The sequence below is a fragment of the Episyrphus balteatus genome, chromosome 2 (genome assembly GCF_945859705.1).
Source record: "Episyrphus balteatus chromosome 2, idEpiBalt1.1, whole genome shotgun sequence".
Lineage (NCBI taxonomy): Eukaryota > Metazoa > Arthropoda > Insecta > Diptera > Syrphidae > Episyrphus > Episyrphus balteatus.
This window is the reverse complement of record NC_079135.1, coordinates 23,524,179-23,539,099: the sequence shown is the minus strand read 5'-3', so window position 1 is coordinate 23,539,099 and position 14,921 is coordinate 23,524,179. Positions and strand designations below refer to the sequence as shown.

The 14,921-nt window shown below is 29.5% G+C and overlaps 2 protein-coding genes across 3 annotated transcripts in view; both read right to left on the bottom strand.

The window, feature by feature from the left end:
- LOC129908354 (EGFR adapter protein) overlaps positions 1-14,416 on the bottom strand; it is an 87,040-nt gene extending 72,624 nt beyond the window's left edge. Inside the window, exon 1 of one of the 2 annotated variants that reach the window (XM_055984788.1) lies at positions 13,769-14,416. The gene's annotated coding sequence lies outside the window, so the exon portion shown is untranslated. Of the gene's footprint in view, positions 1-6,594; positions 8,132-13,768 lie in introns of those variants that run through there. The other variant, XM_055984787.1, reaches the window with a different exon arrangement.
- Positions 1-14,921, bottom strand: part of LOC129908431 (uncharacterized) — a 45,330-nt gene that overhangs the window by 9,810 nt on the left and 20,599 nt on the right. The window lies entirely within an intron of this gene.

Sequence of the window (14,921 nt, the reverse complement as noted above, 5' to 3'; positions counted from 1 at the left end):
TTCCCATATCCCATCATATTAATTTATATTAAATTGACATTTTACAAAACACCGAATAAAAAAAAAACTCATTTTCTTTATGCGTCTAGTTTGCCTTCAAAATAAAAAAAACCATTCATATAAATCAACACAAAAGTAAACAAAAGCAAACGAGTATTTGTTCATTTATGTAAAATAACAAATTAATAAAAAAAAAAAGATGAAAAAAAAAAATACTGACCACTAAAATCATATGAATACTTAAACCCTCCAAAACCCAGAAGCTGTTTTATAAAAAGAACTCTCAAAGACCTACGAGATATACCTGTTGTTGTTGTTTATCTGAATGCTCAACTGTCTATCTAAATTGTTTCTTCCTCGGTTGGTTTCGTTCACAGATGCTCGCTCTGATCTCGTTTCGTTTGTTTTTATATCTTGATGCCGACATTATAATAATCACTTTAAGACTTCAAGACGTGAGAGTTCACATCATCCACACACATCGTCATTGCACTCTTACAAAAAAAAAAAGGTCTTGTGTCTTGTTTACCTGTCAGCAAGATTCCAATTCAAAAAAATGAATATGAGAACCTTCTTTTGGAATTGATTTGAACTTGGGACATGCCTTGAAAAAATAACTGAATTGTCCTTGGAAATGTTAAAGAGTGTCTGTGAGTTCTTATCAATTTATAACGATCATGAAACATACACATTCGTCGTCAAAATAAAAAAAAAAAATGGTAAACCAAACGAGATAAATAAATAAATTGATTAAAATCAGTTTTCTGATTGAATTTAATAGACCATCAATTTAAAATAACCGATTTAAATGAAAACCCCAAAAAGTTGTGTGGTTGCCATTTAGTATCAGCGTCCCCTTAGGGCTAAATACTCGTCATTCGATTACCACAAATTGACGGCGGAGTGTGCGAGGACCAATTTAAATAAATATCGAATCGAAAACAAAACAACAAAACATCAACTACAAATAAAAACACAAATTTTGAAAAAAAAAAGATACAAAAGTATCTTTTGCATTTGAAATTGGAAACCAATTTTTTTTTTGTTAGATAAAATAACGCGGAGTATTTATTTATGAAAATTGACCATCATCGGTGGTTTTTTTGTTTTTTGAATAATTTACGAATTTTTTTTCGATTCGATTTTGACAACAGGTGGGAAGGTGGCTTTAGCGAAGCCTATAGCTAACCAAACAAGCTTACCATTTTATCTAATTTTTTAGCAAGAAGAAAAAAAAAAATAAAATAAAATAAAAATAAGGGGGATGATGATGGTAAGCTCTATGGTCTTGGTCTCCCTCAATTCTTTGAAAATTTAAAACAATGTTACACCTGTTAAACATTTATTGGTTGAGATTGTTTTACGTCCGTCTTTTCTCTTTTTTTTTTGTTTTTGTTTTTTGTGTTGAAGAAACTTTTGTTTAAATTTTGATTCTTCTTGATGGGAAATAGAATCTAAGGAAGGTAGGTAGATAATATCTTTGAAGAATTTATTTTCGAAAACGTCAGACTTTTAGGTAAAGCCCCTTAGTTAAGGCACAAACTTATAGAACAGAAAGAATAAGTTTATTTTGATTTTAACTAGGTAAGTGTTTATTTGTTTTTTGTGGTTTTAACAAAGTTTTACAAAACTGTTTTTTATAATTAAGTTAAGTGTTAGACTGGATTTTGTTTTTAAAATAGTTTTTGGCCAAAGTTATTATGGTACGAGTGTGGCGAAATATTCATGTTAACTTTATTAAACGAGGTCAGGAGTAATAAAGTTGGTTGTAAAATTTAAATTTTTATTACAAGTTCAATGTTTGAGGAAGCTGTGATTAAAAAGTCCACTTGCCTAATCAAAACTTTGTTTCATAAGTTTATTATTTTGAATGAAATTTTTAGATTTAGGTCCTTTGTATTTACCTACATTAAAGAAATATTTTATTGGATAGATTAAAAATAAAGTAAAATGTCATTTAAAAAAAAAATGGGTTTACAAGGACATGCGGAAAAGTACAGGGAACAAATTAGTGAATGGTAAAAGAAAAGTCACATAATGATTTTACTATTCAGTCAGCGATTAATTAAGAGAAAACTATATTGAAAATAAGGTCACTGAGGTGTATGCGTAACTTTTTTGTATGTAATAACACTGGTCGGCAAAAAACTAAAAAAAGTCGGGAGCAAGAACTTTATAAGGTGATTTTGATTGTTTTTAGTGTGCTGAATTCAAAACTGTTTACAGATTTTTTTCTATCACGTCTAGTTTTTGAGCTATACTCATCACTATTTTCACTATAAAGCTTCAAAAACTAATTTTTAATTGAGTTTTTTTTTATGTTTAGTCAAAAATATATATTTTCCGTAATATGTTGCTCTTTATAAGTCCAAATCAGAAGACGCAAGATGGAATTTGATTCAAAAAACCATTCATTACTTTGAAAAAAATAATCAAGATTTTGAGATATCTATCATAAATTTCTTTTTTCAATATCTTTGAGAAAAAAAATAATTTTGAAAAAAAATAAATAGCTTTAGGACGTGTAAATATGGCGTTTTGAGATTGAACAAGTAGTTTTACAAACAAAAAATTAACGGTGATGTAATTCGATGTCAAATGTAAACAAAAAAACGCGTTTTTGACCTATTAATATTCAATTATTTCAAAAACGTGATGTGCCAGTGAAATTTTGACTTCAGATTCGGACTCAGCACACAAAATTCCTCTCGAAAAGTAGGGTTTGGTTCTTGCTCTATATCCGTTGCCGACCAGTGTAATCAGGGATGGGATTTTGTGGGTACAAACCCACCCACTTTTTGAAAAAAAGTTTATGGATAGGTTTTGATATATGATTAGGGATGCAACATCGTTAAAAAAAACATCGATGTTTGAATACATCGATGTTTTATTTACAACATCGATGTTAAAAAAACATCGGTTCTATCTTCGATACATCGATGTTTTCCCGATGTTTTTTTTGTTGGACATAAACACGATCTACTGTATCTAAAGAACAAAATATTTATGTTTTATCTGTTTAAAACTCAAAAACCTAAGTTGAATTCAATTTTTAGATACCACAGAACAGACAAATTTATCAACAAAATGAAACATATTTTCTTAATACGATTTCCGTTTTTATTTATATATAAATATTATTTTATTATTATTTAACGTTCAGAGCTCTGAACGGAACTCACAAGCATGTTAAAAATGGTCACCAGAGGCGTACACACCATGGGCCAAGCGGGGCGGTGCTCCGGGGCCCCAACTGACGCTAGGGCCCTCACTGGAGACAATGCAGAGAAGGAAACTGTTATTATAAAGTAAAATGCTACTAAAATAATCTAAGCGACCAACAAATAATACTTCTGGGGCCCTCAAAAAAAGAGAAAGGCATATACATATCCTTTTAAAAAAAATTTCTATATGGAAATGGCCCCTTAAAATTAATATTGTCCTGGGGCCCCGGCAACTCAACGTACGCCTCTGATGGTCGCGTTCTGATTTCTGAACGCACAGAAACAGTCTTTTGAATGAAAACATTAACAAAACTTTGAAGCTTTGACATAGACAAAAAAGGTTGAGTTTGAGAGTTCAAGTTCTTTTATTATGCAAAAAAAGAAAAACGAGTAACAAAATGAACGATGTCGATGTTTTGCAGATTTAACGTCGATGTATCGGCGATGTATCGGCTTAAGAAACATCGATGTATACATCGATGTTTTTCACAAAAACATCGATGTTTTGAAAACATCGATGTATCGTTTGCATCCCTATATATGATACAAAGTTTTTTGTCGTTGCTTTTCGAAGGATACTTAGTATTCAGGTATACTGGGTAATAAATGATCAATCTAAAAAAAAAAAAAGAACTGGCTGATTAAAAAAAAAAAAGAAACACTAGAAGAAATTTTTTGGGGCACTTTTAATATTTCGGTTCAATGAATAGAAACATTTTAATGTGTGTTATTTGATCATATCATTAAACTTCATGTTTTCTAATATTGTTTAGGGCTTTGATGATCTATTATCTTGGTAGCAATTAATTAAACATTAGTTCAACTTTTTGATACCCTACGTTTCGCCGGTTACTTTCCAGCTTCCTCAGGGTTTTTTTTTTTTAATTTCAATTTTTAAATTAAATTGAATATTTAGCATGTTTTGATATTTTATTAATTTAATTAAATTAACAGAAAAAGACTAAATTTAGGACCAATTTTTCAATAGTCAGTTAGTTATTATTCCCCAGATAGAGAAAAAATCAATTTTTCAACAGTCGAATATAGCTTATTCCTTTGATAAAACATTTAATAGAGGAATTAAACTATATGCTTCTTTCAGAGACGAATACAAATTATTCTAAAGAATAATCTCAACAGAAATACTGTGTCAATTGTCAAAGCTGTTTTTAAGAAAATATCGATGCAAAATACAGCGGAACACAAGACGTTTATGTCGTTTTCGATTGGCCGCCCGGAAGCGTCCGGAATCATTCAGAAGCCTTCTGAAAGCGTTTTATTCACAAAAACATGACAGCTAAAACGCTTCTCAGAAGTAAAATTCTCTTCTCGATTTCAAATCAGAATCGACTCAAAATTACTTATACATAGAAAATAAATGTCAAACAAAATTTTCTCATACAAAATTAAAATTTTTTTATTTGATTATTCACTAACACCGATACAAACTTTCAGAATTGAGTGGAAATGATTCAAACTGTTTTATTGGATTTCAGAATGAGTGAATCCTTGAGTAAAACCAATCGAAAACGACATTAATTTTGAATATATTTGAATTTGACATTTTTTTTTTTTGTTACTCTGTAGAATAGATTTTTCTTGAATGAAAAATTCAACGTTGTTATCTGATTGTTTATTAGCCTCATAACTTTATACGTCGAACAGTTAACTGACTGTTTATTAGAAGATTGAAAAATCGGCTCTTAATAAATTAACAGAAAAAAAAAAACTAACATTTTTCATCAAAGACTATAGATAATTTATAAATAGGTATATGACCCTTTTTCTAGCGATACAAAATTTCGACAATTATTTTATCTATAGTTTGAAAAGCAAGCCGAATTTGAAAATTTTTATTATCTTATTAAAAAAATTATAAAATTAAAAGATTGCAAAAAAAACTTAATAAAACACAAAAATTTAATATGGTTAAAATTGGATAGAATATGGACTTTCGAAATCTACTGTTTTTTGGTCTTTTTGAACTATTTTTCTTTGTAAAATCATTTAACAAATAGTGAATTACTATTGTGTTACATTAAAAAAATGTCAATACTCTTATGCAAAGTAGCTTGCCACTTTTGTAGACCAAAAATTGTGGTAAACATAATCATTTGTAAATTGTTATTAAATTCATTGATTTTTCAAACAAAAAGGTATGATTTTTGAAAATTTTAAGGCTAAATTTCAGATTATGATTCATACTACTGTAGCTAATGCCCAAAATGGTCTATGGGAGGTACCTACCTTAAATAATGATTTTTTCAAGAATACTCTTTCCACCAATTTTTAACCATTTTTTATGTTTTTAGAGCCACGAAATTTCTTCCACTGATGGTTTTTTGAATGCTTGGCCCTAATATGTTGTACATTTGATTAAAGCAAAAACGCTGTCACGAATTCGTCGTTCAATTAAAAATAAATTTTTAAGTTGATCCACTTACCTATACACGGATCAGTTTTGCACTTTCATGCGACTTAAATAAGAAACATTAAATTGTTTTAATGTTCTAAAGCTCAAACTTACTATCATGCACATTAATACATTCAAGCAATAAATTCATCGTCCTGACTTTTGCAAAACTTTTTATAATAAACAAAAAAAACAACTCTTTTTCATTTGCACTCGAATCCTAATCAATTATAAGGTTAAAAGTGAATATATCTATCTTTGTATTTTATATGTTTCTGTGGTCACCTGCTTCATATGGATTTTACCCACAAACATACACAACACACATGAAAAAGCAATCCTTTTCCACATTCTTTTTTTTTTTTTTTGTTATTCCTTTCAACTATAACTGCGGCAAGAGTATAAAAACAACGGGGGGTAAATTGGGAGTAAAAATTGCATTAATGAACGAGTAACTTGTTTTGCGCTAAGATACTCTCTGAACAGCACGAAAAAAAATGTATAGGTACTTCTCCTCACTCTTGTGGTACACCATTATACCAACGTCTTTGCTGCCACCATCGCGCCGCTCTCGGCTCGCTGTTGTAATCTTTTGTTTTAATTCGTTGTTTTTTTTTTTGTCTTTATAAATTTTTTCATTGAAACTCCCAAAGGATGATTGCAACTTGAAAAAAAAAAGCCAGAAAAGACTATATAGAGTTCGGGGAGTAAGAGAGAGTTGTATGGAGGATATAAAAGAAGGGCTGACAATAAATTTGCCGCATTCAGAGTCTCTCTCTCTCTTGTGGGGTAAGAAACTTCACAAACATCTTAAGTCCATTAGTATAGTTATAGGGAGGGTATTATAGGGTAAAAAAAAAGTACAAGGTACATATATAATATATAAGAACAAAAAATAACAAAACAAAAAAAAAACTATAATAAGTGGTTTCTGTAGATACTTTAACAAACACATACCCTTATTGAGTGAAAGAGACCGAGAGGAAACGTTCAACGTTCCACACGTTAGTTCTTTGCTCACTCGTCGGTCGGCCCTTATAAAGTGAAATGATGCTCTGATATACCAGGCCGGGATTTTTCCTTTTTTTTCCTTCCTTTTCAAGTCTGTTATTATTGTTGTTGTTGTTGGTAATGTAATCCTTTGCTGGTTAATCCTTTTGTAAATTTATTTTGAGGTTTATTAAATCCGTTTTCTTCTTTGTTAGCTAAGTTGAGATACTTTTTTTTTTTTCTGAGTATATCTTTTTCTAGAATAGATAAATGAAGTATCTATAGCTCACCGAATGCACTCTGATTGTGGTAAAGATTTTGTTGCTTGCACTTTTAGGTTATAATTTTTCAACTAATTCACTAAGATTTGAGAAGAAAAAAAGAACATATTCATATGGATGCAGATATACAAAATGAGGACCGATTTTTAATGACGACGAGGGGCAATAACGACCGACAACGACGGCGGGCGGACGGTCAGGACAAAAAAAAAAACGAGTATTTTTGCTCACACAGCAAACAAACTTGTTTGTATAACTTCACCTCTGCCAATGGTAGTAGTTGCACATCTGAACGATGAGTGTGCTGCACAAATGCAATCGCGGCGACCAAGTGCAATTGAGAGTTTTGAACTCCCCTTCTTATTTATACAAACACACACGACAGAGGATTATACACTTTACAGCAAGTCGATCTCTTGATGATTCGTAGAATTGGAAACGATGCGTTCAGTGTTTTCCATTTTTTCCAACACAATTTTTGCTGCAAGTTGCCCCGTAGCCCCCTACCCTAAAGTATCTTTAAGATATTTTTTTAACTTGAACGCTCTCTTTAGCGGGAAGGTGTAGGTATTTAATTTTTTTTTTGGATCGTGTTTGGAGTATTTTCGCCCACTTTTTTTTTATTGAAACATGCGGGCGCCCCCTACCGGCACAATGGGGACTTTTCTGCACAAACCAGTATGCCCATCAGATAGGTTAGGAGAAGTAAAAAAAGTCACTTTAAGGTGTGTGCTACATGTGTGTTTAAAGAATATACATTTGCAAGGGTACTGTTATTTTTTGGGTGATTTAATGGGATTCCTTTGGTACCGGGAAATTTGTCTATAGAAGTGTCTAGTTTCTATAACGTTTGTTTGGATTTTTTTTTTTATAAGCACTTTTGGTGTTTTTTTTTTAAACTTTTTTTTTTATTTTGTATTCCTGTAAAATAAAATAAAATTAACAAAAGGAAAAAAATTGGTGTTATTTGCAGTTTTTTTTTTTGTTTGTTTGTAACAGTGGCAGAGTGTCCATATTAAGATATGACCGTTGACATATGATGCCTTTTCTTTGATAAAGAAAAATATAAAAAAAACTTCAAAAGTAGGTTTTCTATACCACCACAATATGTCAACCCACGCGAGGAACAATTCGTTTGGTTTTGGTTCAATTTGACATCCCACACACATAAAAATAAAGTATCATTATCTTCAAAAGGTTATATCCCCATCCATGGACAGACAAGTACAGCTACATATAGATTTATTTTTAATGAGTAGGCAATTTTTTGTTTTGTCAGCTAGGAAACATGAGTTTTTGTTGAGCATGAAAAAGTTTCATATTTGGAATGTGATGGATTTTGTTGTTGTTTTTTGGTTTTTTTTTGCTTATGTTTAAGAAGTTCGTTGTTGTTGAAATATATGTTTGTATATTTTAAATTTAAGATGAGATTTTTTTCGTAACGATTTTCCTTTACACTTAACTCTTGTTTCGAAAACGGGCGAAAAATTCCTATTACCTAAAAAAGTGGAGAATGTCTACGAATCGGCTTTCTTGTTTATGAAAAAGTTATAACTAATAAAACAATACCTGCTATAATACGAATTTTGAAAAAGTTTATAGTTCTCAAAAACGGTTCCCTTGATTTTGTATATAAGAAAATTTTCAAGTGTTATCTCTTTTGTTAAAAAAACCCTGTTTTTTTTTTGTCAAAAATTAGTACACATCATAGAATTGTTTTACTAATATACCTAATCTCCTTTTTAAAAATCAAAATTTTTGAATTCTTAAAAAAATATTTGAATTTGTCGAAAAGAGGTTATTTTTAATAATTGTTTTGTTTATCGATACGTTTTCGAGATATGATTAATATGTTTTTTTTTGTCGTTGATTTTCCAAGCATATTTAGTAAATAGATAATACATTATCAAGCTGATTACAAGATCACCTGAATGCTGAATAAATAAGCAAGAAACTGGAGAATAGCTTTTCTGTAACATCTCAGAAATTTATGTCCAATATAAGTAAAAAATCGTTCTTAAAGGATGTTTTTAACCAAAAAAAAAAACTTCTTACTAAAAAAAAAACGAAATCGAAATCTTTTGAATCAACAAAGTTTTAAATTTTGTATTAACCCTCTGTAGACACACCTCTTTTTTGTGACGTGATAGGCACACGGGTGCGAATTTGGTTTATACTTTTTCATGTCGCTAGAACTTTTTTCGGTCACAATATTTTATAGGTAAGTAAGTTTATTGGTAAGGAAATTTTTGACTTTCCAAAAAACTTAAAGGAATGCAAATATTTTTTGCGATTTTCCATGAAACCCAAACGAACATTAGATTTTTTTTGCATAGAGAATATTCACCAAACATGTTAAATTCATTTTAGGATTTCTCGGAGAAGAAAAGCGATATCAAAAAGATTTAAACAGATTTTGAAAGAACAAGTTTAGTTCTTTGAGAAACCGAATTTAACTATAACATATTATTACGCAAAAGGACATAACCTCAAAAACTGTTAAAAAAGTGTATTTTTGATTTTCTAACGGTAAAATCTCAAAAACGTGATGTGATAGAATTTTTCTGACTTCGGATTCGTGTTCAGCATACGAAAAACCATTAGAAAAGTATACTCTGACTTCTATAAAAAAAAAACTTTTCGATTAGTGAAATCGAATTAGGCAGAAAAAATTAATGGATTTAGATTTGAATATCTGAAGATATAAAAATGATGGCAATTTGATTAAAACGCCGTTAAAAAGAGGCATATTTTTTCTAAAAATAGAGCCATTATTTGAGTTTCTACCATTATTATTAACAGAGTTATTAACAAAAACGTGAGTGAAAGTACGTTAAAGTACGTTTTTTCATAACTAATTAAGCTCGTAAAAAACGAATAGCTCGATAGAAAATTTTAAAAAAGCTTTTTTCTTACTATTTAGACCCCAAGGAACATTTCTGCATCAAAAAATCTGGAGTGTAAGACACTTCGAGTAGTGTCGCGTTCAAACGACCCGTGAACCAAGTATGAAATTGATGTAGAATATTCCCAGGAATTCGAATATTGTATTCACAATTCCGAAAAAAAATATTTTCACTCTTATAAAGAGACTTTTTTGTGAAATCGTAATTTTTTTATTTTTGTCCTGCCAAATTCGCACTCGTGTGCCGACAGAGGGTTAATAGTTTTTTCACTAACAAAGAAAACTACATTTGGTAAACATACGGTATGGATAAGTTAAAAGGATAAGGATAATTGCGTTTTTTGAAAAGATAAATGATTTCGACGGTTTTTGTACTTTCTTTATTGTCTACAACTTGAAAAGAAAGCCGAATTTGAAAATTTTACCTTTAAAATAAAATTATAAATTGAAAGTTGATAGTAGATTAGGAACATTATTTTAGTTTTAAGTAGGTAATAAGCTTAAATAAAAAAAGTTAAAGAAAAAAATTAGATTTTTTTTTAAGTATAACGAATCAGTTCGATTTTAATTTATTTTAAACACAAAAAATTTCGTAAAGATGGTAGCTCTAAAAATGAAGATGTAAAAATTAAAAAAAAAAAAAATAAAAACAATGTTCTTTTTTGTACGATAAAGATAAAAGATTATTGATAAGCAAAATAATGTGGCCATAATTCATTTCGAAACATAAAAATCGCCTCCTGTTCCTGTAAAATTAGCAAAAATTTTGCTTTCTGCCGACTAGGTGTAGGTATATTTTAGAACGTTTAAACGTATTATTGATTGTCCAAATTTTTTTAATTCAAATTTTTTATAAGTTCATTAAAGATGTTTAATAGCTTCTTCGTGTCAGTAATTTTTTCTTTTATCGATTTATTAGTTGACCTGTGAAGATCAACGTTTAACATTGTTTTGAATTCAATCAACTTTTTTCTTTGTTAAAATGACTCGTAATTAGCTACATATTTTTTTTTTCTATAAAACAAGAATACCTAATTGTTTTAGTTGATGTCATTCAATGACGATGAACATTTAGTATTTTTTTTTTTGTTGTTTAACTTTGCTAACTTTCTTCAAAATGTAACTGAAATCTAGGAACATAGTTCAAGGTTCAATCTTAAAATGTAGGTTATTCACACCCATTTAAAATACCTTAATGGTATTAAATTAATGACTTAACATTGTATTTTTAAATTAATGAATTTTTTTTTTTTTACTTAGTTAAAAAAAAAAAACATGAAAAAACATACTCAGATAATAATTTTTAATGTGAAATAGAAATAAATTTAGATATTTATATCCAAATCGAATGGAATTTATTTATTTGCTATGAGAATGAAATTTGAGAATAGAAGGTGCGGTATAACTTCACTAGTATATACTTATTAAAAAAAAAAAATACTCATTTATGAGTCAAGCTTAACTTATCTATGGAAATAGAAGCACGAATATTATAATTTTTAAACGCTTTGGAATAAATTCAAGATTCAAGGGTTAATAAGAACCAATAAAATATTTCAACATTTCTATAACTTAAAGTTTATACAAAATATAGTAAATTACAAGATAATTTGGAAATTCGGAAACAAAACTGCATTTTTAGTTTTTCTCAAAAAATATAGATATTTTTTGTCATTCTCCATGATTTTGTAAAATAACATAAAAAAAATGAATAAGATAAAAACAAATATTTTTTTGAATACATACATATACATTTCTTTTTATTTTTTTCTGATATCTAACCAATTTAATGTATTTAAAACGGTTACCTAATATTTTTATTGTCTTTGAACTTTAAGAGCTCAAAATCATTTTAAAATTGTGGTTATTGAAAAACAAAAGATTTTATACCTAGAACTTTCATTTAAAAAATTGCTCGCTTTCCATGTTATTTGGTATAGTTTTTTTGATTTTCAAGTATCAAATAAGAAAAAAAATTGTACAGTAAATTCTTAAAAGTTAAAGGGTTAAAATAATAAAACAAAATAAATTTTAAAGTGAAATACGAAAATTGATTGCATTGTTAAAAAGCTGTTAGTCATAATCAAACCCGCTTTTTGTAATGCTTTAAGAAGAATTGTTGCATTTTGAATATCTTGATATATATTAAGACTTTTTTTCTATTTCTGTTCCTTTTAACTAGTGCAGTGCAGAATGCATTTAAAAGACCTTAGGTCTTACAGGCATATAGTTAAAATTATTATTATTAATGGTAACATATATAACGAATACCACAACTTTAAGATTTGTTAAGTAATGAAGCTGTGACGTGTGACCTGACAACGGATACGTCGCCATCTCCATCTTATAACATTCCTTATGAAAGATTATGCAGAAACATTCAAGGGAACTGGAGCCTTTGTGTGAGGAGCTAATTATAAAGTTCATGGGTGCTCTAATGAAAGGTATGACATATTTTTTTCTAATAGTTTTCCTCTGAGTCTTTTGGCTGATATTGATGCCCAAAAGCAAGTGCCATAAGTAAGAAAAATGGTCGTTTTTGTAAGTTGAAAGATGGATGCGAGCAAACTTTCGGTTTAGGTGAAAAGTGAACCGTTTCTTGTGAATGGTCCAATCGCCAAAGCAGTAAAACTGTAAATTAATATACCTACGATATTCTACTGCAACTGCAGTTTTTTAAGCTGCATTAATTGATGAAAATTCCATACAGATAAATGATAACTTTCAATGCAGCACTCTCAAACTTCTCAAGAAAGTCGGTAGAGATATTACCAAAATTTATCGAAACAAATATCAAGCATTAGACCTATCGAGTATTAGCAGTACGATTTTAAGAAAGATTTAGATCTTGAAATGTTACTCCTAAAGCTTTAAATGAATAAAAAAATAATAATTTTTTTTTTATCAAAAAACAAAACCGACTTCCATTGATCAAAACTGGGTTTTATAGTTTTTCTAATAGTTCCTGCTATAACTGAACGAAATTGAAATGAGACCACATTGCAGCCACCAGCTTTCCAATACAAAAAGAATTATTAAAATTGGTTCACTCAGTCCAAAGTTATGAGGTAACAAACATAAAAATAAATACAGGCGAATTGAATACCTCCTCCTTTTTGGAAGTCGGTAAAAAGAATTTTATAGGATGACTATTTCATCGAAATTAGAAAGAAAATTTGTACCTATTTTCTGAACAAAAAATTCTGCTGGAATAAAGTTTTTATTTTGTTTATTTTTTTTTTTTTTCAGGCACAGTAAAAAAATGGAGTGTAGCGTATTTTTTTAGACTCATTAGCTATGTTATACAAAAATTACACCATGAGCCTTTTTGTTACGAATTTAGTGAGAAAAACTTTTACAGAAACTTCGTTTGGTTTAAGTTTTCTGATTGATTTGCTTACAAAATTATTGAATGAAGTATAACAACAGAAAAAAATCTTAAATCTTAAATTTTTTTTAATTAAAAGGTTTCAAATATAAATGAAATGAAATCATCAAATTAGAAAAAAGAAATTGCTTTAAATAGTAATTAACTGGCGCCCAACGTGAACCCAAAACATTTGTTTAAAGAACTATTGAACTAAAAAATATTCAACCTGAAGAATACACACATTAAAGTTAAGCATTAAAATGCTTTCACAAATAAAAAAACATTTTACCGGTTCTGCAACAAGTGTTGATACAGAATATCTATCTATCTGTAATGGAAAAGTTAAAAAAAAAAACAAACAAAGCTTTAATATATCCCTATTTTACACCTCTACAAAATCTAAGAACCGAACATTTTTATGGTGAGTTATGAAGCTATGACCCGTAAATTCTATTTTTAAATCCTCACAAACATAAACCTAGTGCCACACTCTCTCATACCAATGTGCGGGAGAGACTTTACACTCATGTCTAAAACATAAAACTCTGCTATGACACTAATCCTAATTTTAGAATACCAAATTACCTATGCATACACAAAAAATAAATGCACTCTGCGTTTCTTATTCATAAAATGCAAAAGAGAAGGAGTTGCATTTATATATTCATTTTTGTATTCATTCTTTTTGACACAAAAAAAACAGTGTTTCATTTACATTAGAGAGTAGAATGTAGGTATCTTGCTTATTTTTCATTCCACATTTTAACTGCATTTGCAATTCACATATTTTTTTTTATATAAATTATTCCACTTTCACCGGAATAAAATCCCATTTCATTATGGTATGAGTGATGTGTATATCCCCATTCGACCCCAAAAACCAGGAAGAGACTGGTTTTATGCCAACAAACATAAAAAAAAAATCTGCAAATATGCCACCACACAATTTTTTTCTTTTTTTAATTGAAAATAAATGGATCTTAATTAAAATTTATTGTTAACAAATTAAATTAACAAACTCCACTCGAAAAGCTGTTTTTGTCTTCAAAAAACCGACAAAGATATTTTTTCAAAAATATTGAAATAATGAAAAAACCAACGAAACTACTTCATCCACCATCACGTACACGTACGCGTTCAATTCCAACCGCTCGTCGTTATAAACTGGCCTCGCAGTTAAAGAACGAACATAAATCTAATGCACAACGACTCCAACGACACGAACAGCAGGAAAAAAAACGGAAAAAACAAAAAAAAAAAAACCAACTCTCGAACGAAAAAAATTGGAAATAAAATCTCAGCGAGAGCGACTCCATTCCATCGTCTTTACTTGGTTCATCGATGGAATGCATCCAACAGAACCATCACCAAGCAATATCATAGATACAACAAATCCACCACCACCTCATCCACTCTATACCATATCTACCAATATACCCATGGACATTTTATATGAGCATAAAACGGAACGGCTCCCATAAAAAAAAAGTACCAAACACAACATAATATTAGACAATAAAATGGGGAACGGTCGGTTCAATGGAACACGGTGGTGGAGCATAGAGATAGAAAGATTCAAAAACCAGTCAAGTCCAAAACTTCAAATGTACACACTCTATACAGCTTAGTGTAGTCTTTTGTTGGTTTCAATTTCAGAATCGAGAAGCGATTTCCCCATATACGACCGAACCAAAGTATCATTGAAAGTTTCCCAAAAGATACTTGTAGAGCGCGTAGA